The 27,347-nt window shown below is 30.8% G+C and overlaps 1 long non-coding RNA gene across 1 annotated transcript; it reads left to right on the forward strand.

The window, feature by feature from the left end:
• The first annotated feature begins 7,466 nt into the window (after nt 1-7,466).
• On the forward strand, nt 7,467-27,335 carry LOC147908183 (uncharacterized). Its single transcript, XR_015546583.1, has 2 exons — nt 7,467-20,326; nt 20,460-27,335. It is a non-coding gene; the product is annotated as an uncharacterized LOC147908183 (long non-coding RNA).
• Nucleotides 27,336-27,347: the final 12 nt, after the last annotated feature.

The raw sequence follows: 27,347 nt of genomic DNA on the forward strand, positions 1-27,347 counted from the left end.
GAATGGACTAGGGATTACAGTTATCGCGAAGGGCGACAGACTGCTGTTAACTTGCGAAAAAATCAGCACGGGTTTTTTTTTCTTTTTTTGCGCCACGTGTGAAATACAGTGATGAGTATCAGCAGAGAGGATTTCTTTTTTTCTTCTCGACCGCCTTAAAATACCGTTCCGCGCGAGGGCGAGGGAACTGGATTGCTGGAGGGAAATGGAACTCAAAGGCGCGAGCATATGAAACAATAATGGCTCGCGTTACCTTGAACGTACGGCGAGAAATAATAAGCGAGCATGGTGCGATTTAATTTACAAAGAAATCAGAAATCTATGAGCCTTGGTTATATTTGCTCGTCAATTTTATGATAAAACCAGCCTGATTGTATTGTATAATAGTGTCTTCCAACAAACGTCTCACAACACAGTGATCATCTCATCCTTGTTTAACATTAACGAACACAAGGTAATGATGCACTCTGTCATATCGTATCATGTGTGTCTCATGTTGGGAGGCACTTAATTATTACTTGCGTAAGTATGTGCATGTCTATCCCGAAAAGATGAAAGTAGCGGAATAATAGTCTTATTATGATCTTTCGGCGTTAGTGTTGTCACGTCATTTTTTGAGATAATTATATCGATGTTCAGATTGTACGACACCAATGTCAAGCGTTTTTCTCCGTTACGAACATAAAATTTGATTACTTCTTTGCTCGTCAGTTTGCGATTCTTCACTTCTATTAGTTACACGTATCGTCCGCTGACATGAACGATAAACATTACGTCGGTCGTAAGCAGTGCATTGGCGCAACTGCAATTGAATCGCAAACTGTGCAATAGCAAGCCAACGTTGTTGTTAAATGTCTAGTAAATTCGCAGAATTGTATACGAAAAATTAGTTCGATAATTTGTCTGGTCTCGACTCTGAAATCAAAAGTCGCGCGTTGCGCCAACAATGAGTTCAATCGAGTTGCTGCGATCAGTCGAACCGATCGAAATTCGGATTTTTATGATACGCGACTTATCGCTAATAAGTTACCCGTGTCTTGGAATTATCGGAGCGCGACCAATTATTTACCAATTATTTCAGAATTAATTTTAGATCGAAAGGTTAATCATCAGCTTGTACGAGAGATACGCTGTAAATTTTAGATACTTGCTAGTATATCGTGAAAAATGATTGCGCATTATTGTCAGTCGGCGTACCATGCTTATCTCTAAGTAGCCAATAATAATTTCAACACAACGGAATTTATTAATAATTTAAAATTACCTTTATCGATTTGACCCAGGTATATAGAACACAAACTTATAATAATCAAAATAATAAGATCAAGATAACATTAAGTTGGGGCTGTTACTAGGCAATAAAAATATAATTTTGCGCCTCCAGCGTAGGGCACAAAAAATTTGAAGGATCATAATCCATAATCAAGGGTTTAAGCTATAAGAACACATAAAGGTATGATAAAATATAAATTGACGAAATTTGAGAGAATAATTTACGAAGTAAGTTGGACATACTTTTATTCGTTTAAACAGTATTTCATTAACTTAAAATATTTTGAATTATATAAAATATTCAAAATTTAAATTTTTTAAGTCGTTTTAATGAAACCAACTTAAAATCGCTGTGTAAGTCTATATGTAATATTAACTTTTTAATGTCAAAATTATAACATGAAAAAGTAATATAATCACTTATCCCATGACAATGAAAAAGACACATATATGTAAGTCAAAGTGGCACAGCGGATAGGTTGTAAGATTCATTTTCCTGAGAATCCGAGTTCAAAACCTACCAAAGGGCAGTAAGCAACAAATAGCCGTCAAAGGTAAGGTAGCAATATAATAAAAAAATTAATAAGTAAAAATTTTTAATAATTTGTCCTAAAACTTTCAGAGTGTACTTACGAAACAAAAATAACTTATTTTAGTATCTAGTTATAGCTAGATAGATGCTAGATAGTATTTAAAAAATTTTTTCTGATGTTATCACTACAACCTTTTTTTATCTAGTCATTAATTGTTTTTTATACATTGTCACTAAAAAAAGTGAGCGTTACATTATTAGCTTGTCACTATTTGAAAAACTAAATAATAATGATGTATAACGCAACTTTACTAACTCATGACTAGTCTGCTATTAGATTTAATTTTGACAAGGGATAAGTGTAAAATGTAATAAAATGGACAATATAATAATATTATGAAATCAAATATAATTAATATGATAAATTAAAATGACAAGAAGTTTGATAACACAATTTCATTATTGTACCAATATTGTTAAGCGCTTTAAGAATTACAGGATTAATCTCTTCACGAATTATATATATATATAAAAAGTTGCGTAATATATATATATATATATATTACGCAACTTTTTATAATCATCTAGTAATATGATAAGTTATTTCGTACGAATTCGATTATATAGTCCAAAAAAGAGCATATATTTTTCTTATGAGACTCTGCATCTATAACAATAAATTTTTGAAATTTTAATTGTCTTAGCAATTTTAACTTAATCAACAAGAAAGAAATGGAAGGTAAGACTGATGTCATAAATACAAAAAGGAATATGTAAACATTGACCAAAGTTCGATCAGAAAAGTTATCTGCTTACTGATTGCAATTTCGGAGTTCCTATCACATGTACGCTTAATTTTTTGAAAAAATTATTTTTCCGTGTGTACATTTCAAAACATTCTATCAACTGATCGATATTTATGTCCTCTATTGCAAACGCTTCATTTTCATATCTGTCAAACATGTTTTGCTGCGTCATAATCTCATTCCAGTTTCTGTTAACTTCGTTTTTGAAAATCTCTACATCGTCACGTTGCTTTAAAATTTTCAGCCCTTCTTTGACATCATCTAATTCCTTTTCTGAGAGCTGTTTCAACATGGAGCTACGAATCCAGAAATTCCTCGATCCGTTGATCAACGTATTCGGTTGTGTATTTATTTGCTTGAGTATAAACAATAATAGAATATCCTAATATTTCATTGATATTTCTAAGGTCACACGAAGCATAACTAAGCCCTTTAGATCGTAGCTGACTCATCAAGGGTTCTTTCATTATCATCTAAAAGATTATTATTTAACAGATAAATGTGATATGCAAATAAAATCAATCATAGTAATCAAAAATGTTATTCACATTTTATTTACTTTTAAAAGTAAATAAATATAAATTGAAGATTCCATGTATTTAAATGTATAAAACAATGTTATTAAATACATACGAGCATTAACTCGACTAACACCATTTTTTGCTAAGTTTTTATCCCCGTCTCACCTATATTCGGCCTTATCATACTCTGATTTGTCAGGCGACTCCAGATATTTCTTGTCTTCAGTATGCTCCGCCTCTGACATTATCTCAACATGCAAGAAACCAGAAATTATAGATACAATACGATCGAAGATTGGAAACAAGATTTGATAAAATAAGATTTTTATATGTTCCAACTTTCTTTCCAATAGACTCTCTGGACACTAGCACAGTTTTAATCAGCACTCTAGCCAACACTTTTTCACTCTGTATGTTATCTATCTTCGAACATTAATATGAAAGTCAATACCAGTATCTTATGTATATACATTGTAGAGTGGAAATAGAAATAATAAACAGAGTCATAGGGACCAGTATCTGAAAAATCAGAATTTTGGATTTAGCAATGAGCACACGAATTCATTTCTATCTATTTCAATTCCCGAAACATTGATTTTTATCACGTACTTTTATATATATGTTAATCAGAGATTAATTAAAAATTATTTAAAACCAAATTTCGAACTGTACAATTCATTTACTTTAATATATCTCTTCCACATTAAATAAATAACAGAAAATTTGATATATGTACTTAGCCCAGGAATATTAGTTTTTTTGCAAGCAAAATTGCCATAAAAAATATGTTTACAGAAATCTGTTTGAAATGTGTGTAGGTATTATACAACATATTAAAAGTCCTAACTGCCAACAAACTTGGAAAACTTTCCAGTTTTAAAAAACTAATAAAAAATGTTTTTTAAAAATATCTCAGAAGATGTTCATTTTTATTAAAATAAAAATTATTGTCAAAAAGAAAGTTGATAAAATTAGGAACAATTTCGTTTATTTTAAGGCCGCTCGATCAATACTTTCTGTGATAGAATTTTTTTAAGAATGGTATACTTTTGATCATTTCGACAACTGGAACTTTTTTCGTAAATATCTCAGACTTGACTACTTTTACATATAATAACTCTTATGAAGGTTATTAAAGGAAGATTATTAAATTCCCTACAAAATCGTTTTTTATTGTACCTTGTACGATGAATAGTTGTTGAGATAAATTTTCTCAAATTGCAATACATTTTAATGAATAATTTGCTTGTGACTTATCAAAAGTGAAAAATTTTAAATCTTATGTAATTAGGTTGAAACGTTTATTTAACAACCAATAATTCCCGAAATATGATGTTCCAAAGATATGATAGGATAATTTATGTTTAAATATGGGTTTATTTATCAATATAGGTATGTAATCGAATTGGAAAAAATAATATTCCTTTTTCTCAAAGTTTACATACGATCCTAGTTGCGTATCACTCTTTTAAAATTTATTTTTGAAAAAACAGCTTCGTGAAAGATTGTCTTTTTTCAACATTTTCTACAAAACAATGTTCTTCGTTTCTTTTTTGTAAATATCTTACAAAAGGGACAGGTGATGGTGACGAGAATTTTGATGCGTTTTTTACAGGCTGTTCTTAAGCGAAAAAGAAAAAACAATACGTGTCCGGCTACTTCAGTCATTGACCCATAGTTTGGAAGAAATCAATTTTTTAAATAATTATTGTAATAATTTGTAAAACTGTACTGTATAAGAAAACATCAATATCTTTATAAATTTCATTTTTCACCTGGAGAGATGATTCTGAATCTTAGGTAATGATTTTGAACGCAGCAAGTAGACCGCACGTCAGTCGAAATGTTGCTCATTTCAGTAAGCATTCTACTCATTCGAGCACAGCGGTTTTCCGAATTGAAAAAGTATTTCAATAAAATTTACCAGTATGAAACACGATAGAAATGTTCATAATGAAATCGCATATGTTAATAGAGTGAAAATGTTATTATTGATGCTGACAAGACAAAACAATATCTTTGTCGTTCTCAAAACAAAATATGCCGCTTTAGTCGCTCCCTTTTTGTAATTGCCTGTAAAGAATTCGGCGACAGGATAACAAATTATAAACAGGGTAATTAATTCGAAAATTTAGAACGGTATCATCTGCGCGCTACCTCTCCTTTGAGTGGTCTCAATGTGGATCTTCTATTTTCTTCCTTGCCACCAGTTGAGGTGGTGAGATGGACAACAAATTATATACCGATTATCTTAAACTCGCAAGCAATAATAATATTTCGCGAAACGTAACAGTAAAAGCCGCTCGAAAATTGCGATAAGCTTTGACACGCCTGTCCTCCATGTTATGCATCGAGAGGGCATGGATGATAATGCCGCGCTATTTCGTTTAGATCAAATGTGATAGACGGTAAAAAATGTCACAATATATACGTATATAAAACTAAAATTTATATTTTTTTTTTCAAAAAATAATGCTCTATGTAGAAGAAGGATTAAAAATTAAGTAATGCAATATTCATAATTTAATACAATGGTTACGAATAAATGGCGAAACTCATTAATGAGGCTTCCTCTACCGTATTTTTGACTGTTGAATTAATGTGACAAACGGTATAGACACTAATCGAGTAAGTGCGAATAGGCGTATCCTGTCGTGTGCAATAAGAACATTCTAATCCACACTCTAGCGGTACAAAGCGCACGTTAATTACGATGATTGATTTAAGTCTCGTCGTTAAGGATTTAAGAGCCTCGCCCCTATGGCACTATATATATACGATCTCTTTCTCGTGTCTCTCGTTGTCCGAAGTGCATATCTAACGTGCGCCGACACGTGTGTGCATGCGTGTCAGTAAGAACGCGTGTAGATTGAGAAGGAAAGACAGATTGAGTACAGTCAGATATTAGACGGACAAACCCACGATCCATTCATCAATGGATCAAGAAAGAACCGCAAACGTCGATCTCATGAATACAGCCAATCACGGTGCGATTAATTTACATTTGCATCTCTTTGTCCCGTTCTCTTCCCTTTTTTCTTCTCTCTCTCTCTCTCTCTCTCTCTCTCTCTCTCTCTCTCTTCTTTTTTTTGTCAAGATTTTTCTTTTAGTTTTTTTTTAGTCAAATTTTTATTCATCTTTTATATTACCTATATTTCTTTCTATCATTATTATTACTATTGTATTATCTAATAATTTCTTTATTTGATATTATTTTGTAAATATTTTTATTTGTTGTGTTATCTTTTCATTTCTTTTTCTCTTGTTACTTTTATATTCTTAGAGGGTATGCCCTAGATTCTAGGGCCTAGAATATTAATAGATGTTTTTGAGAAAGAGAGAGAGAGAGAGAGAGAGAGAGAGAGAGAGAGAGAGAGAGAGAGAGAGAGAGAGAGAGAGAGAGACTGTGTGTTCCAAAATTTACTGTCGGGACTGAAAATCTACACAAAGAAAAATAATATATTCTTTCTGTTGTTGTAGCAAATCTATCATTGCTATTGTATATTCGTAATGACAGCAATAAAATTTAATTGATACCAATTTTAGAAATTATTTGTTATTAAAATAGAATCTATTTTGTTGCTAAGACAGAAAAAAATTTGCTGTATGTATTTCTTTAGAACCAAAGTTAATTTGCTGTTAAAGCAAAATAATGTGTTCTTAAATTTTTTTACTATTGGAGCAAAATTATTGTACTACTGCTCATTCAAATCTATTACGGAGCAAAAGAAATTTATTATTGTAATCGATTTGTGTTATTACAGCAAAACTTGATTTGTTAGGCTGCATTTTCTATCCTGTTTATTCTTAAACAACTGTCGTTTCCTTTCTGAAGTCTTCTATTATTATAACGTCGCTGCGTTCATAAACGTGACCTCTCAATATCTTATCGCATTAATTTTCATTTTCTATTCTTTTCTATTTCCTATTATTCACGTTACGTACTTTTGTTACTTTATTCAATATCAACGTGTATTCATAATGATACGAAATCTGCTGGAAAATTGGAAATGCCTGAAGAAATTATTTCAAAGTTATCTCTTACCGTACATTCGGAACACGGGTCACTAGTGACTGAGCGATTCCTGTTCGTGTAAGTTTTTTGAATTCTTCGGTAATTATAAATTATACTACAGTTTATTATTTTTCAAAATAAAGTTTTAATATTTATTCTAAAAAGTTGAAAGTGTGTTGGTGAATTTTTAGAGATTTTTTAAATTATTCTGAATAGGTGAAAAAATGAACGGATTCTAGTGACCCAGTTTGTACGGATATATGAGGTATCAAATTGTATCTTGTAAGAGGTATTTTAATACATCTCTCGATCATATTTGATCGAGAGATCCGACGGTGAGCATTCCAGAGTATGACTTGACTGACTTGCGACTGCACCGCCTTGATCATTGGCAGCTCACACAAAAACTACTTCAGGACTTCTGGGCGACCGAGTACGTATCCGATCTTCAGAATCGAGTAAAATGGAGAAGAGTGCAAGCTGATCTTAGAATCGGAGATCTAGTGCGACAAAATTTTTGCGACAAAAATCTTACGCCCGTGAAGTGGAAATTAGGTAGGATAGTCGAGGTTTATGCCGGTCAAGATAGATCGCAAGTGGAGTGATCGCAAGTTTGTTGCGACAGCCAATATGAAGCGTTGATTTCAAAATGCAAGTTTCATATTGGCTGTCGCAACAAACTTGCGATCGGTTAGTTTCTGGCCAGTGGCAGGACGTCCACAGGATGTCCATAGGATGTCCTTGTGTTATTAGGGACGGTCTTAAATATAAGATCCGACTATGAATACCTGCCACAGTCATATGGGATCTACAGTTTAACGTCGATTTTAAACGATGAAATTTTGTTAGAGAAGTGTTCTTGGCAAAGATAAGATCTCGGTACATGTACAAAAATACTTAAGACATAAGACTTAAATAATAAGAAAGAGTCTGAGAAGAATTGTCGTAACACTTACTTAGGCTTAAGTTGTAGACGTAACCCTACTGTAAATTCCCATAGATTTTTTTCATGGGTTCCTATAGAAGATTATAAGATTCTGTAGGAGCTTATGTAGTTATCTATAGGATTTGCACAGCTTGCATAGGTACCCAGGAATGTGGACAAATGCGCCATGGGAACTAAAAGGTCTATATAGGATACCAGTTTGACGTATAGTAATATATAGGCGTAAGATAAAGGAAAAGTGCCCCATGGGGACTGAAAATGTCCTTAGGTTGCCATAGAATGACGTATGAACATCTTCTCTGTCCTATAAGCACATATTCTTATATGTCAAAGTGTAGTATCCTATAGGTCTTCAGTTCTCATGAGGCATCTTTTCCGCATTCCTATGGATACCTATATCAATTTGAGAGAATAATTCGTAACTCCCAAAAACTGGAAGCCATGATAATACTTAATAAACGAGGTACGTTCCATGTAAAAAAAATCCTGACTGCTATAAGGAAAATATAAACTCATGACTTTTTTGAGTCACAAAACATACCTTATTTATTACGTGACTTTCAGTTTTTGGAGTTATAGAAAAATTATCTTACATTTTCATGTGGAATTACATCAGTCGGCTGTTATAGCATTTTGTGTACACACTCTAATATCTATATTATAGAGACTATATAGGATGTCTTAGAATATTTATTGAGTATTTTTATATTATATAGGATATCTCAAAATATTTGGAACTATTTTTGTGTGCAGATAGAGCGGATTAAACTGAACTAAAACTCTCCTCTATCAATTTGCAATTTTCGCGATTATTATCTAATGAGCAGAATGTCTAAAATCGACGCATGAGACTTTAAGATAGCTTTAAGAGTTCTTTGAAAAACATCTTTTGAAAAAATAAAGAATTCTGGAAAATATTTTAAAGTTGTCTTATGCATCGATTTTACCCGCTTATTCGGCAATCTTTAGAAACTAACTATTGTGAAAATTTGCAAAAGTGATATAGGACTTTTCGACTCAGTTTAGTCTACTTTATCTATACACAAAAATAGTCTCAAATATGGAACATTCTGTATATCATTTAGGTCCGATTCAACGCGACATCAACGTGCACATCATTCTTTTTTCCATGCTATCCTATAAGAGTCTCTTTTTATGGACTGATGCCATAGGTTCCTATATAAAACTTTGTAGAAAAATTTTCTATGTTATCCTATATATACATGCTGTATAAATCTTATAGGTACCTACACAAGTTCTTACAGAATTTTAAAATTCTCTATAGGAATCCATGAAAAAACTCATGGGAATTTACAGCAAGATAGGAGTCTCCTCCTATGGGAACTAGTCGAATTTACCATGGGTATCCATGGTTAAGCAAATCCATAGGAAAATTCCCCATAGGAATTTATAGCAGGGAAATAACGCACGAGCTTTCACGTATGACATGTAACTTATTGCCGTGTCTCCAAGAGACATATGTCGATAACATATTGTATGTCATACGTCAAAGTTTGAATGTTATGTCTACAACTTAAGTCTCTAAGGTCTGTTTTACAATAGAGTCGTAAGCGGTAAGCCGTAAAAAATTAACCAATCATAGTCAATTATTCTTCTCACATTTAACTGTAATTGAACAATTTCTTACGACTTGCTTTACGACCCTATTGTAGAACAGGCATAAGGCCTGTTTAATGTTTGTATCATATTATGTTTAGTCTTCTGCTATCATTCTTTTCTATTATCTTTAAAGTTTTTATTTTCATTATTTTTGCTAATTTTCATTATTTTCATTTTTGAATTTGATTATATATATTTTTGTTAATTATATATTGTTTTCAGTGCTTGAAAAATTCAATTCTACAATATTTAATAAATAATAATATCTATCTATCTAGTTTTTTGTTTGGTTTTATCATTCGTTTCCTGTTTATATCTTTTCAGGCGAGCAGAGATGAAATAGTATAACAGGGTGTCGCGGTTCGGATTTTTGTGGAGACACCGACGATGTCATTTTTCAAGTTGATTCGACAACCGCAAATCAAGAGTCCAATTTGAATGAATACTACAGGACTGTTATTATTTCTATACTATACTGTCTGAACTAGTACACATGGTGCGATGCAATATCTAAGTTGAAGTGAAACAAGTATACGTTTGTTTCACTTCAACTTATTGCATTGTGTGCACCAGTTCAGAGGAAGTACAGGAATAAAAAAACAGATCTGTAGGGTCTAACGATAAGTAGAGTTTAAAAAAGGCAGTTATTTCTTTCTCTTTTTTTTCTTCACGATTTTTTTTTGTCTACGATCGCTCGCAGCTAGAGTTCGTTTCATCGCGACCAGGCTATATATCATCTGGCATCGATAGAGATGTCGCCAGGTTTAATAATAATATTCAGCTTTAGGAGATATTTCACGGCGTCGAGAGTCGTTGGAGAGTGTAGCCGACAGCGTTATTCTGCTGAAATGGAATGAGAGCGCGGACGTTCAACGTAATTAAGATTTAACGGTGGCATAATAGGTCTTATCTCGCGAAGCTAATCTGGATAATTGATTTCTCATACAGTTGCGTGCTTTGATAAACTCCCGAGGGAGTTAGTGAATGAAGTTACTCGAGGGGACGGACGGAAGATCTCCTTCTTGCCGAGTGAGGTAACTAAAATTCTCCATGTAATCGCAATCACTCTGTCGAAATAAAAGAGGAAGAGAATACAACGCATTGGACCATAAGGATGCATTACACGTATTTTGTAACAAAATGACAAAATTATGAAAAAAAATACAGATTTTTTATATTGTATGTGAAAGTAGTACAAAAAATTTGACGATTTGGAACAAAAATTTCAATAAAAAGTGACATGTTCTTAAAAAATAATTAAGATAAAATGAGAAAATCTTCATTTACAAATTGTAAAATTGTATGATTAAATATACAAGGTAAAGTATTTAAAACAGGTCATGAATAAATCGCTTGTTTTTAATAATAAAAGGAAAAATGCCAAACAAAAGTTCAAGGGGGATGTATTCTGATCATGTTGTCTTTCTTTTAGGCGTTAAAAAGATATAAAAGTCATTCCACTTTTTTAAACGGAATTGTATGATTTTTTTTACACAATGGTTTTTTTTCCTCCTAATTATTCTACATATAAAAGTATTAATATTAAAGTAGTAATATTAAAAAACCAATAATTAATGAGATATTTTATTTTGTCAAATGTTGGGATAAAAAATTAAATATTTCGTAAATTATTATTAATTTTTTGATAATCGTACCTTAATATTTTTATAAACAGAATAATGAGATGAATCCGTTGATGGAAAAAAAAACATATTACTTATTTAAAAAATTATTCATTTGGATACATATTTTTTTAAAATAACTATGTGTTTCTAAAAACGAATGAAAATCTATCACTCTTTAAAAGTGCATATTTTTCACATTTTTTCAATAATAGCAGTATTTTAACTCTTTTGGAGTAAAATTTCACTTCAAGAAATATTTAGAAAGTACATATAAACAAAAAATTATGGTGCTGTTTAATTAGCTGTAAAAAAACTTATTATTGCGTGTATATATTGTATGTTCATAACTTTTATAATAATATTTAAAATAATATTAGGCTTTCATTATACATATGTTTATGCGAAAATTATAACAAATATTATTTCTTTTATACACATAAATATATATTGTCCCTATATACAAGATGTTTGGAAAATATAATGATAAATCTTTCGCAAAGGCAGAATGGACTAAACTGAGAAGAAAAGTCCTCTACCATTTTGCAATTTTCGCAATAGTTAACAAGATATTAATTGCTAAACATTGTCGAAAATTGGTCTTCAATAATTTTTTACTCAAATACTATTAACTTTATAGAAAAATTGCAAAAGATGAAAATTGTTTATTTTCTTCTCATAAAGCTCTAAGAATTTTTTTAGTTATGATACATGGCGTCGTTATGTGCGACACATATTTACAAGAATCTTTTCTTTCTCCCCACCCTGATGTCCCGCATGTACAAGTGCATACAGCACCGGGCAACTTTTATTTATGCAGTTTTCTTAAACCGGTTCTACATTAGTTGCAAGTTGATCACAAGTTTGTTGCGAACCAGCAGTTAATTGCAAGCCAATCTGAAGTTTGCATTTTAAAATTAACGCTTCATATTAGCTGCCGCAATAAACTTGCGATCAGCTTGCAATTAATGTAAGAACTGGCTTTACGAGCACTTTATCGAAAGTGAGAACGCGATTGTTGCCGTTAAACGAGCGAGAATATTTCATTCACTCACTCAAGAGTTCACTTTACTTGGATTCCACAACATGGTTCTAAACTAGATTTTAATGGTATTCGCGTGATGAGATTTGTGGGGACACTGGCTGCATTTCGTATATCTCCATCTTAGAAATTCGCGGGACTTGTTCTGACGAATGTGTGTGAATCGTCTCGATCGGAGGAGATGCAGTGAAAGTGTTCGCATTCGTATCGAAGTCAGTTACGTTGCCGGTAATGTTGGCTTACTTATATATTATATGTTAGCACGATCAGCACTTATATACCCACATAGTAATTCTCAATTTCTTCAATCTAAAAGCTCAATAGCTTTCAATCTCCATTTAATTTTTCGTCAAAAGTTACGAAAGCGAGTTTACAATCGCAAATAATGTTCTTAATGGAATTGTTTGATGTTTTAGGAAAATAGATACGGAGGGTACGTTTGGTATTAATCCTTTATAGACCGATTCCATTTCTGGATGACTCTTATTTTGTAAACTATTTATTAAATTTTCTTGAAACTTGATCTTTAGGATAATTTCATGATGTTTTATTAGTATCTGAGGTAAAAAATGAAAATGTTCAAATAATTGATCCAATTATATAACAGAATTAAAAAAAAAATAATCTGATTAACATAAAACTCAATTCTAAAGAAGTTTTGTATAACATCAAGTTTTCAATTTTATTTGAAGCTCATCAGTTTTACGAAAATAATTAGTACTGATTTCCAAACCGACTTTTAACTGATTATGAACTCTGTAATATTAAATCCTGCTTCTCCTCATTTATTAACTCTTCATTACTACCCTTTAAAATTCGATATTTTCAAGCTATACATTCAAGCTCAATTATCTTTTAAAATCTTTTAAAGATAAAAAGACAAACCTTTTGAGTTTCGATAATTAGATTAAGTCTTTTCAAAAATTATAATTTTAAATTTTTGAGGAAATAAATTCATCAGAATCGAATTTCGAAATCGATCTCGAAAATCCTTAACAAATATTTTTTTTTTATTTTTTTGTTAGAAAACTACAGTTCTCAAAAGATTAATAAATTTCTCAGTGTAGTTAGCTTATACTTTGTCACAAAATATGTAATTATATAATTCAATAATTCATTCAAGTAACAGATATCCTGTGATTTGCAATCTATAACATCTCATTTGTTAGACAGTTGTACTGTTTATTGAGTAATGCAACTAGACATCTTTTAAAGTAACGTGTTATGACACTTAAAATAGCGGTTTGTCATTACAAATAGAAGCGATAAACAAATAAAATCCAATGACTAGCGGCAGCGATGCCCAGCAATGCGGATCCAAGTGATTGGCGTTAATTTTATTCTACTTCCTTGTTTCTCCATACTATAATTGAGCGAAACTAACGAGTGCTTAGGCCGAGTAATTAAAACCGAGGTTCCACCACTTTGTTGGCACGAACATAAATCTATTACTAACTATTGGCTTCGGCATTCACATGTGTAATCGTAAAATGAGTATGCTATCGACATTGAATAAATCTGACTTGGTTATGTATAAATAATTATGTAGCTACATACACGGTTGTTTAATTTCAATGAAATGTATTTGTTGAAATATATATCTCATAATTTTGTATAATATATACTTATTCTTAAAGTATAAAAAAAATTAATATTTTTTTGTAATTATTTTTTGTAATTATTTAAACGATATACATCTAAAATCTCTCGCTTATTGTTTATAGCGAGAAAGCGTAACCAGCTTCCTTAAATATTATCATTAGAAAAAGTAAGGGATATTAAAAATAATTCCGAATTACCACGATGACTTCCAATAGTCCTTATTTTACTTTTTCTTGTAATATTTAAGAAAGCTCATTTTCACTTTTTCTTATTATTCTTGAATACTACTGAGAATACTTTATAATTTTTATTAGACATTATTATCTCAATTGTAGAATTTCTTTGTTTTCTTGAAGATACACAATTTAGTATTACAATTTATATTTACAAAATTCACTTATGCTTTAAACATAATAGATAACAGAATAAAAATCAGCAGATTTGCAATTACGAAGATTCCTAATTAAAGTTGTTTTCTTCTCAAGCGTATACCGTTCACGCAACGATACATTAAAAACAGAAAGAAATCAATAACTTTCATGTCTATCCATTATATGTTTCTCGACCGTAAAACGTGAATTCTTGCGTATAAATGTGGTTCGTGCGTTTCGGTGTTACGATAGACGAAGTAGACAAACTTTTTCTGATTCAGCGACGATGATCAAACGACACCTATGTTTCATTTTCATTAGATAATAATTTTCCCCAGATTTTTGAATTGTATATCGTAATGGTAATACCCGCTCGCAACGTCGCTTTCACAGCTGCAGATAATATGAGGATGACTTATTTATTATCATTACGTAACGTTGTATGTCCGGCTTTGTATCGAATCAAGAAAAATGCATCATTCACACGTTCGGAATACAAGGAATGTAAGGTCAGAAACAAATAAGTTTACGTATAAAAATTTCAGAAATTGTAATAGCTGAATATTTTACAATAGAAAGGAGAATTTTAAAATATTTTTTTTCAAGTTTATATCTAATTAAAAAAGTACATACGGTATATTATTGTATTATAAGATTATTTTTATATACAGAGAAAGTATCTAAACATTTAGATACATATAGATCTGAAAATAATTTTATTGGATTATCTGTTCGGACTAAATTCATGTACCTTATCATTATATTTATTATATTCAGATTTATTTAGTTATTATAAGGTAAAATTACTAAATTAATTAATTAGGTATTAATTCCGGATTATTTTTTATATTTAAATAATTATAATATTTTTCGCTAAATGATACATGTCATAAAATACTTTAGCATTTGTTTTATCTCTTTCAAGTCTCAATTAAATTTAATTTATTAGGAACAGCGCTACATATTTTATTGATATCGTTAACTAAATTAATTAAATGTGCGAAATTAACGAACGTATGTATCTTTAAAAATTCATTCAGTGTAATATCATAAGAATTGGCCTTATGGTTTTTATAGTAGGTAGTAAATAGCATTAGATTTCATGGAAGAAACGTTATGCTCATTGACATTAAATGTATCCGCGGGTGTTGTTTAATCATTATGTTTTAACTTATAACGATACTTTTATTGCGTAAATTTATTATAAAAATGTTTCAAAATTTGTCAAATCTTACAAATAATGTTATCCCGAAAAAATTAATTTATTTTAAGTATCAAAATAAAATATTAAATAGTATACGTGTCTACACAATAGTATACAAAAAGTATAACTATTCATAATTTAACTGTTTCTTTATTGCTAAACACTTAATTTTCATCAACTTTTTTAATTGTTATTGATTTTTAATTGTCACTAATTAATTTTAAATAAAAACTTGAATGTGTTAAAACTGCATCATAATCCACAATTAGATCCTAGAACTAGATGTGGATCATCTGCAATTATAATTCCGTTATATACGATATGCATGAGCAAATCATTTTATTATCTTTACGGGATGTAGTAACGCCATTAAAAAGGATAAAGCATTTGATGAATTGATCCGCAATTAGTACATGTGGTCTAATTGCAGATAATTGTTATTACTTTATTTAATTCAAATTAAAACATATAAAATGATAATAAAATGGAATAAAATCATCCATAATGTAATCTTTACGATTAATCATGATCAATCATCTATTAAATATTTTATTAATTGTTTGATATTGTTCTGAATAAAAAAATATAAATTTTGTTAAAGAGTGATCCACAACTAATATTTATCCTAGTTAGATTCCGTGCTCGTTATCAATTCCAATTAAATATTTAGAATGTATTATATTAACTCTTGCTTATTATCGGTACTAAATTCTCAGGAATTCGCGACAGTTTTTCAGCTGATCAATTGTTGACTTCGAGGTTCATCGATATCTACATTCGCGACTTTGCTTATTCTTGTCCGCTATGCGAAAGTTAATTACTTCTCGGTATGATATATGTCGCTTAACTTTAGAGATTTTAGTCAGTATTCTCTAAATAAAGCTCAAAGCATCTTTTTATAAACTTTCTATTTTCTGTAATACCTGTTCCGACTTTTCTTACACATTCAATTTACAGTACAATTTCGACGTCATCAATGGACCTATAGATTACTTACAATCGATACAAACCATTAAAATAATTATGTAAAAAATTCAAGCATGAAAGTTTTAACATTTTAGCAATCAGTTTGAGCGTAATAATTCTGTAATAATTATTTTGATAGTCCAACAAAGATTTTAGATTTAAGTATATCTCTAAATTAAATTTTTAGATACTTGAACTAAATTATATTTTTTCCATATATAATGTGGTAAATAAGAAAGTAAGCAATATTTCACAGCAGAAAAGAAAATTTTAAAACGCGTCTCATTTCAAGTTAATAATTCAAAAATTATGCATGGAATTATTAAGATTAACATCTAATATTTTCACTTTATACATTAAAGAAAATAAGGAAGGAAGTATATGCGTTTTCTTAAAATTATGTTTGTTTGATTGAGAAAAATTATGCACGTTGCTATCTGATCTTAGAAAATGCATTTTCAAATAATTTGTTGTACTTCACGATGCTTCCGCGAATGAATAAATCTTGAAAAATGCTTGAGTTTTGCACGTAACATAACATTTACCAGTGGTAAAGTTAATCGGGAGTAAATAAATTAGTTGAATAAGCGACTCACGGCCGGTCGTTTCCGGACGCAGCGATGGCCTCGGCTTCTTATATATTATAGCGTATCGCAAGAGCGCATAATTACCGTTTCTTTCACGCCCCGTCTGGTGAGTGCTTCGCTATGATAATAAGGATCGTTTATTACAACAATTACGCAACGTATCTGGCAAATCGTTTCTGGCAGCATAACCGACGATATACGAGGTGCTAACGACTGTCTCTTAAATACCAGACTACGGAACAATAAGGTGTATATCAGTTCTTGAAGTATCGCTCTTGCAACACCAGGAAGCGAGTCCTTACCGAGTCCCGTATTGTTACATACACCCGCCGCGATCATTTCCGTTATTTGTCCGACGATCTATGCGGCAGGCGTGTAATCAAGATGATTCGTAAGATCGTTCAGTCGAGAACTCCAGAGGACACGAACATTCGGATCTCGATACGGATCGAAGGTTCGTAAAGGCGGAGACATTTCGAGAATATTGCACGAGAATATTGCAGCATAGCGCGATTAAACTGACGATCTTGCACATTAAACTGAGATCTCCCGCGCGATTCGTGGTTTCGTAACATTAGGCAACTGTCCCGTTTTACGATGTACGTGAACAAGATGCATATAACGTGCGAATGTTGCGATGCTGTAAAATCACTGTGTCCTGATAAACGCGTTAAAATTCGAATTCGTGGGTATCTGTTATCCAAAAAAGACGTACATCACACTTATTTATTTTTATTTTTCCTCAGTTGTTTCTCATTTAATCTCTTTCGTTTTTCAGTCAAATAAAAATGTTAATCGGAACTATTTGTCCGACAAAATAAAACTTAAAAAGTCACGCTGCATTGAAAAAAATGATAATAACTACCAAATATATTTTGGTGCTACATTTAATGAATATTGCTAAATATAATAATAATCAACCTTTTGATAATAATTGGAAAAATAACATAATATTTAGAAAAATAAAATTATAGTTGGTATTATTTATTAACAAATATTTGAATGAAATTTTTTCATCAAAGCTCTATTTACACAGAAAGATTTTGCTGAAAGATTTAAAATTTTGCTGGAACAAACCTAAAAACAATTTTATTAAACCATTAAAATAATTTTAAAAACTTAAAAATAATGAGCGCAATATTTTGAGTTCTCAACAAAATGATTTTGATAGATGATGATAGATAGAAAATTATTTTCAGATCTATATCCAGCAAAATTGTAGATCTTTCAGCGAAATTCTTGTTTTCATATAATTCTTGTGTATCATATAAACTTCATTATTGTATTATTGTCTGATTTTTTTAGTTTGTATGCTAAATTTTTGCTAAGCAAGAAGCGATTCTACATTCTTCGTAGTCTATGATTAAAAGTAGGTAGCGGAAAGCGGGAAAACTTCACATGCGCTTTATCGTATCCTCTTACCGCGCGGCTAACGTCGACGGATTAAGAAAAATTATCGAACGACGGGCATCATCCGCCGTTTTTAACGGTTTATAAGTAATTCCGTAACGACGCGTTTGACACGGATACGCGTAATTTAATGCGCAGCGCGCGTGTTGGTAATGCATGTCCGTCGCGCGTGGCACACACAGTACATAAAACCGGCATCGCATACAACAATCCGGTCGAGAATATATCCGTCGATCAGAAACGATTGCACGGTACTCTGGTCATCAGACACGCTGAGCACGCGGAACACGGCCGGTTGGTCTATCGCGAAGGCGTCAATGGCCAATGTGATTGCCGATCAGCTCTATGACAAATACTCCGCCTATCCGTGCATCGAACTCGTGCGATAGATCCTTATCGACCACGACATTAACTTCCTACAGCGATAAAGGCGAACTTTCATAGCTCTATCCGATTTCACTTTCCGTTTGATTAATTTGGCGACATTAGAGAATTGCAGCATATGTATACAATAAAAACCATTTTGTACTCGTATTGAAATCAGTCCTTGTTAAAATTGTGTTGGATTTTAAACATACTTGAGTAATTAATTTATTCACATAATATAATTATGTTATTTAAATTTTAATATTTTGGATTAAATTGATGTCCAAAATATTTTTTAATATTAAAATAACACAACTTATGAGTAAACAAATAAAAATAATATATATTTTTTAATGTAAATTTTAAGATAAATAAAATGTGTCAATTTAACATATTATAAATGTTAATTTTATTTAAAAAAAAGTTTCCATACACACAATTTCTTTTTAAATCATCGAAGTGTTACATTGTTTGTATTATTTTCTGCAAAATGTGTTACATTCTAACATATTTATTTTGTGTTAAATTAATACAAAAATTTGCTGTTTGAAATACATAAAATGTATTAAATTCAATATCTACAAATTCTCTAATAAAAGTTTTTAATTGAAATATCTAAATTGTATAACGTTCTTTCTCCCAAAGCTGAAGAAAATTATATTGTATAATAATATTAATATATATATTCGTGATTTCGTTATTATAAAAATAAAACTGTATTGTAATATTGTATTATATAACTTGAAATGTTACTTGCGTTATATTATAAAACAGCATGATTATACAATTTACGATTCGGTTGTTCATGCATTAAATATAAAAAGAGTTGAGCTTTTTACGAGATTGGGATACTTCGACGCGAGTTCCGATTTCTGAAAATATCAGAGAAATATCTCTGCACATTTATTAACGGTGGCTTGCATCACAAATGATCGTTTAACCGTCTTGTAAATCCTGCGAAATAGTAACGAATAGAACGTGCACTTAGTCATTGGTGGGGCCGTAACCGGTATTTAGAGGCATTCCTTACTTGTCTCGCGATACACTCATAAAGTCGGCATGTTTCAAATTATCTCTGTGAGAAAAAACGTTGCGAACAATACCGAGGTAAAATTATTCGATCGATCGATAGTGGCACACGTGTACGCAATTTTTATCATTCGAGAAATAACTGCGAGAATGCTCTGGGCGAATTATACAATAATATGGCATTGTTTTTAATGTAATCAAAGTGATAATTTAAGTTCTGAGGAAGACCTTCCATCGTAAAACGTAAGTGGAGGGAACTAGATAAGAGAGCTTGGCGATTACGTCGAAAAAACACCGAATAACTGTACCACGCACTGTTACGCTCTGTTTTCGCATGCAGTAACGTTGCTATTTTAAGTGCGAATACACGAGTCAGTGAAGCTTGAATCTCTATAGAAATATTAACTGTCTGACGGTACGTAAATTTCTAATTGCTTGCACCTAACATGCGCACAATTAATTAAGTTAAATAATAAAACAATGAAAAATTTATGAAGTTTTTCTGTATGGGTTCTTTATGACTACACGACACGAAATGTGTTTTAAAGTTATCAAGTTTTAAGCGGCGAATGACCAAAGACAATTTTCGATGAAACGTACATCGGGCAGGCATGTTCTTACGCAATGCATCATCGGGCAGTTGCACAATTTAACATGAATATGAGAACCAAAGATGGTGCGTGCATGGTCGAGAGTGAAATTGAGGTATTTAATATGTATGAATGCTTAAAAGGAGCAAGGTGACTCTCGCGTGATCATCTGTCTCCTTGCGATTACGCAAGCGTCACGTCTACGTAAAAGCATTGATCTTTGTCAGCCGTATAATCGACCGCGTCGCTTGCACAATCCCGCCGCAAGTACACCATAAATTTAATCGCTACTATTTACCGTATCGATATTTTACATTAGCTCCATTTACAGCCTGGCATTGCAAAAAGTCCCCGAGTATCGCAAGAATGATCCAAGTGAGCGTTACATTTTCTTACCCGTCATTTGATTTATCTCCTCATTTCCGCAAACTTGTTGCAATCATTGGACGAATCTGTTCAGTTGACTTTCTGTCTTGAATATCTCCGAATTCTCACATCAATTTTATGAGAATGAAATGCTCGTTCGCAATTAAAAGTCTCCAGCTCTACAAGAGATGTGGTAAGTTTTTGCTTTTTACTTTAAGCTCTGAACTGTGACGTAATTTGCTTTAAGATCTTTTATATTAAATTAAAATCTGGACAGCTCGTTTAAAAATTAGAGATTAAGTCTGTGCCGGAAAACGCTTTTTACCAGAAAAAATACCTCGAACTTAAAGCAAAAGGTTAAAGACTTAGATCTGTAGGGTGATAAAAATGTTTGACAGCAAAATTTTGTGTTTATGAAATTATTATTCAGAGCAAGTTGACATTATTTGCCATCACTTTGATGTCAAAATGACATTAATCGTCGACAATCTGGGCTTTTTTGACAAAAGCAAAATTTTACTTTCAAATTTCACTCTCATTTTTGCTCAACTTTTATTAAATAAATGTTTTAATATTTGAATTAAAAGACTATTTGGTTATTTAATAGAAATATTGAAAAATAATTCTAAATTTTTTTGAAAGTAAAGTCTGCAATAGTAAAAAAACTTGGGCTGGACAAAAAATCCAGTTTGCAAATAGATGGAATAAAAATATATAATTATAAATTGAGGATATATTAAAGACGTCATTTTGAAAATTACTATAAATAACATCAGCTTACTTGAATAGTAAAATATATTTAAAGAAAAAAAAATTCTGGAATGGTAGTTACATCTTATTAAATATTAAAAATCTTATTAAATACCAAAATGCTTCGAATTAAAAGATTTCTGTCAATCGATGACCGTTCTATGACTATTTGGAATATTTGTAGAATTTATCTGTGAAAAAGATGATGTACGGCCAGTGTTGATGCATTCTCGAAGCGTCTTGAAGTTTGTACTGAAAAAAATTTAGTAAATTTCAATAAATATTTCTTTGAATAGTTCTCTAGCGAAATATTTACTTTTAAACACATCTTTATTAGAACCATTAGTTTGATTCAACTATCATTTTTTTCATTTATTTAAATATTTTTTTACCATAAGCAAATATTCCGCTATGACTATTCAAAGAAATATTTATTAAAATTTAATTTTTTTTTTTCAGTGTATCGAAGCTAAAAGTGGCCATTTTAAAAATGTTAATTATTATTTTTTATATTTAATAAGATATAACTAACACTTTAGAGTTGTTTTGTAAATTTACAACAATATACTAATTTAATAAAAAGACTAAATTTTGTGGTCAAACTTTTTTGCCACTCTGTATTGTACATTGGATCTTAAAGAAATTCACGTGCAAAATCGATTTTTGTTTGCCGAATTATTATCCGTAAGCGGATAAACCGTATGTAAGCCGTGATGTATAGCACGTTCCGACACGCGTGCACGTGTAAGTGCAGTTACACACGCCCACGCCTGCACGCTTATGCGGTGTAAAATGTACGAATGAAAGGGAAACCGTTGTCGCTACAGCGCCTTTTACGAAATCCAAGTGGTCTGAGGTTTTATGATAAAAAATGGCATCGCCTTGTACCAATTAACTTGTGCGACCTTACCATTAACTTGTTATTGTTACTCAATGAACGTTTATTTTCGATTTATAAAACATAAAGCCACTTTTTCTATAAAAAAAAATAAATAACGAAAAAAGAAATATGTCATCATTAAAATTTGCATTTAAATACAAATCACGATTAAATACATATCATTAATTGATGAAATAAACTTACATAATAACATATCGTCGAAGAAAATTTAAATTAAAAAAAAATTAGAAGAAGTCGCCGACATTGACATATAGGTTTTTATAAAGAGATACCGTCTTATTTTTCGAAAAAACTAACTTGCATTTTATTAATACTGATAAAGCATAATCTGTTTAAATAATTAAAGAAGTAAAATATTTATAATTTATCCATTTGTGGTTTGTTTCTGTAAATAAAATAAGTTCAAAATGAATTTCATAAATACGAAAATAAAATTTCTACAATTTCCTTTTGCAAATTGAGTAGTTAAAATAATAGTGGCTATGTTGTTCATAATATTTTATTATTAATATAGGTTACACCACAAATTTGATTGGCACAATGTTGGAATCCTTTCTGTGTGTGTGTGTGTGTGTGTGTGTGTGTGTGTGTGTGTGTGATGTGTGTGTTGTACTTCTTATTGATATTTTTATTTCTTCAGGTAATTATTTTAATAAAATTATTTTTAAATCTATATCTGTTTAAATTTTTTAATGTTTCAGCAAAATCATTCTTTCTGTGTAGAAAACAATTATTATATGTACTGTATGTATATATTTTATACAAAATGTTTATCCTAGTTTCTCATTATAAAGTTATTTTATAACTGATTCATATATATAGCTAAGAAAAAAATAGTCAATTTTAATAAATATTTATTCAGTTCAATTCTGTTAATTAAACATTTATTTACATTAAATAAATATTTATTAAATAAAAATTTTTAAAAGAATAATTATCAAATCAAATTAACGATTTTTATTGTACCAAATAAATATATCTTTATAAGTAATAAATATTTAGTTGGTTTAGTTTAGTATTTAACTAATATTTATTAAAATATTACGAATATTTATTAAAGTGATTATATTTTTTCTCAGTGCATATATCGAGCATTGCGCGCGTGTGGCGGTTGTATCTATCGGTTGCAACAGGAATGTAAGGATCGTGCTCAGTGAGCCTTGAATCGATTCACGTACGATGCTGCAGCGCACCGTTGCACTTATTTCTGCGTGGCTGCGCCGTTAAAGTGCAACAGCGAGAAACAGCCGGCCGACGCGACGCCGACGCGATGTAGAGAGAGAGAGAGAGAGAGAGAGAGGGGGGGAGAGAGAGAGAGAGTGGTCAGCTTTTCCTCCGATATTTCTTACAGACATGCGTCGCACTTCTAACATCGAGTTTGACACGGCGTAAAGTTTGAAATGAAACGCCGGAAACGACAAGAAACTCTACTATTTGCACGCTGTAGTATTAATCTAACAGGATCTTGAAAGATATCTCTTGTTATATCGTTGCTTATAATTAATCATCATTTTCTGCGCATATATTTTGCAGTAAATAATATAAGAATATTAAAATATGTGCATGTAATACATAAAAGATTTGAAAGAAGATGATGTTTAAAGGGAGTACAAATGAATAAAACATATACTGATATGTAAATTGAGATGTAGCGGCCTTATCGTTATGTTAGTCTCGGAAAATTTTTATAAACTCTCTTTATGCATATATAATTATAGAAGAGTAAATGCACGCATTTGCACTGACACATGCATATCAGTGCATTTATACTTTGTTGTGTGTATAACTCGTATAAGAGTATATCGAAGGTCAGCATACATCTGTCTTTCAATGTTCATTCTCCATCAGTACGCGTTAATTTCTGCAGATTATCAACGGTCTGTCGTGACAACAGATCCTTACAAGACGGGCAGACAGTCAACATCTACCTGCGATGCTCGTGAATATATTCAAATGTGTTGAGTAATATTAATGTACACACTTCGATTAAGATTCTCGATACAAAATAATTCCGAGTTAAGAATTTTATATCGAATTTACAATATTTTTTTGAATAATAATTTATGCATGATTAATTTCTTGACGAGTTTTGAAATTCTACAGCTGTTCTTTTCATAGAAAGAAAATATGCTATATTGTAGTTTATTGAATATCTGTATGATTTTCTCGATTAGTCTTAACATTTTCAACGTCGATCCTTTCCGCTCCAATTCCTGGAACGCCTTTAACATCACCGCGACAAAATGTGACTTAGGTACTTATAAAAGGCAAAATTGCTGTAATCTTCGCGGTGAGCAAAGGACTGTGCGCTCAGAACGACATTCACTTCATAACGCTTCCGCGAATCACAAAGTTTTATCTCCGACTGAAACGTCTTCCGTGAATAATAAGAGATCGATAGAAGATTACTACGCGCATCATAGAATTATCCGCATATAGATGATTTATTGGCGAAAATGTCGAAAGCGCGAGGAGAACTCGTGAAACTCAACAAAGTATTGTACGTTTGCTACAATCGAAGAGCAGTGTCCGTGACGAGAAGTATAACGTTGGTAAAGCGCAAATCAACGAACACAGAGAAAAATTAGCTGCAAGAAATGATGTGAAATGCGTATCATGCCAGTAGAAATTGCAATGACGCATGAGTATCGAATAATTCCGTTTGCCGACACCTTTTTGCTTGGTCCCTGACATTTTCATTAAGAGTTGTCCTTTTAGAATCTTCATGGTTATTTATAGAATGATCAACGAGTCTCAAAGCATGCCGATTCTTCTACGTTCAAGAAAGAGAAAAAGAAAAAAACAGAGAAGAAATTGGAATATCGGTCGTACTATATATACTTAATTATTGCAAGTTCGATATACTTATAACGACATACAATGTGCGCCGCGAGTTATAATAATTATGTTATAAACTTTCATTAATGTTGTTAATTATTGTATCTCAAAATGGATTACCCCTATAGGCACATGATATTATTTAATAATAAACAATATTTTAAGCATATTTCTAGAATATTAAACGCAACATTTGAAAAATATTTTACTGAAATATAATATTAAATAATATTTTTGAAATATTAGATTGTTATATGTTCACACTCCTGATAATATTACATGATTATTAAAAGTAAGATTATTTAATGTTACTGTAATATTGTAAGGACATTAAAAAGTATTATAACAACATTTACTTTAATTTGTAAAACTGTTACACTAGTTCAGTTTAAATATATGTTTAAAAACTGAAAATAATTTTGGCGTGCAGTTGTAAGACTGCATATGTGTACATAAAATCAACCGAAATGTTATTTAAGCACAAGACATAGCATATATTGATAGGACATTTTCATTACTAGATTATGAATTTAAACTGCATAAATATAAAAATAATAAATATTAATAAATATTTCAGGATATTTAAAGGAAACATATTAAGGATATTTGTATAAGTGGACATATAACATCCATAGAATACTCTTACAATATTAAAAAATATTATACAATGTTCTCAAAATATTAACATAATAACTTATTTTAATTTTTTAATAAATATATAATATTTATATAACATTCTAGGAATATTTTGCGCCTATTGGGACACAGTTTAGAAAAATGTCGGCCAATTTCTAATAAAAAAACTGCAGATTTCGATTGAAAAAATGTATAATATATAAAGTGTATAGTGTACAAAATGACAAAAAAGTTTGGCCACATTGTGCGATTATCAGTATCCAATTTTAACATCGAAACAATGTCAAAATAACGATAGATTTTTAATAACGTGTATTTAAAAAAATTGGAGAGAGAGAGAGAGAGAGAGAGAGAGAGAGAGAGAGAGAGAGAGAGAGAGAGAGAGTACTTGCATTTTATTAAATATCAGAACAATTGCATTAACTGAAGATCATTCTATTGGCTGCCTGGAAGAATTTATTCATAGAAAGATGCACAGTCTCATCGTTGATACATTTTTGAAATCTTAAAGCTTGTACATGCTAATGATAGATAATCATTTTGAATATTAATTATTATTTAATAAGATATATAAACATTCCAGAGTTTGTTTTTTCGCAAATATATGTTACTAATAATTTAATAAATGCAAAACTTTATGACCAAACTTTTTTATCATCTTATATAATGAGACACAAAATATCTATATTTGATTTTCATGCAGAATATTATTCAACGCTCTTTCTTATTATACTAGTAAGCGAATAGTGCGAATTATTAGAGTTATCAATATTGATTTCTCGATATTCCGTAATAATAAACGATATAACGTGTTCCGTTGCGTAATTTCTCTTGGACACAAGTGAACGCGATCTAAGTTTGTAGGAGCGAGCGTAATAAATGGAAATAATAAATGACGATGTACAGGCAATCTAGCGCAACAATTACCGCTACCCTAGAGAGCCTACAATCAAAGTGACGCCATACGGGTATCACTCGTGATTGGTCCGTCATGTTTCAGCCATTCCCTCTAGTTTTTTAAACATATTATTTTCTAAATTTTGAATTCATGCTAAAAAATGCTCAAAAATTGTGACAAATTAAAAAATGATAATAAATAAATATTGTATATAAAATAATAAAACTTTTACATATATTATTTATTATAAAATTTCATTTATTTTGTACTATTGCAATATTGTACATTTTGTAATATTGCACATTACTCTCTACCCCATTCTTATTCTTATAATTATATTTACAATTTGCAATTTGAATAAAGTTAGAACTCTTCTAATTGTATAAGCAAACTACATTTAATTTAAAATTGTGAAGAAAATTTATATGAATAAAAATGAATCAACCTTAGAGACCCT

This window comes from Acromyrmex echinatior, chromosome 11, assembly GCF_024713525.1.
Source record: "Acromyrmex echinatior isolate Ae372 chromosome 11, ASM2471352v2, whole genome shotgun sequence".
In the NCBI taxonomy this organism is placed as follows: domain Eukaryota; kingdom Metazoa; phylum Arthropoda; class Insecta; order Hymenoptera; family Formicidae; genus Acromyrmex; species Acromyrmex echinatior.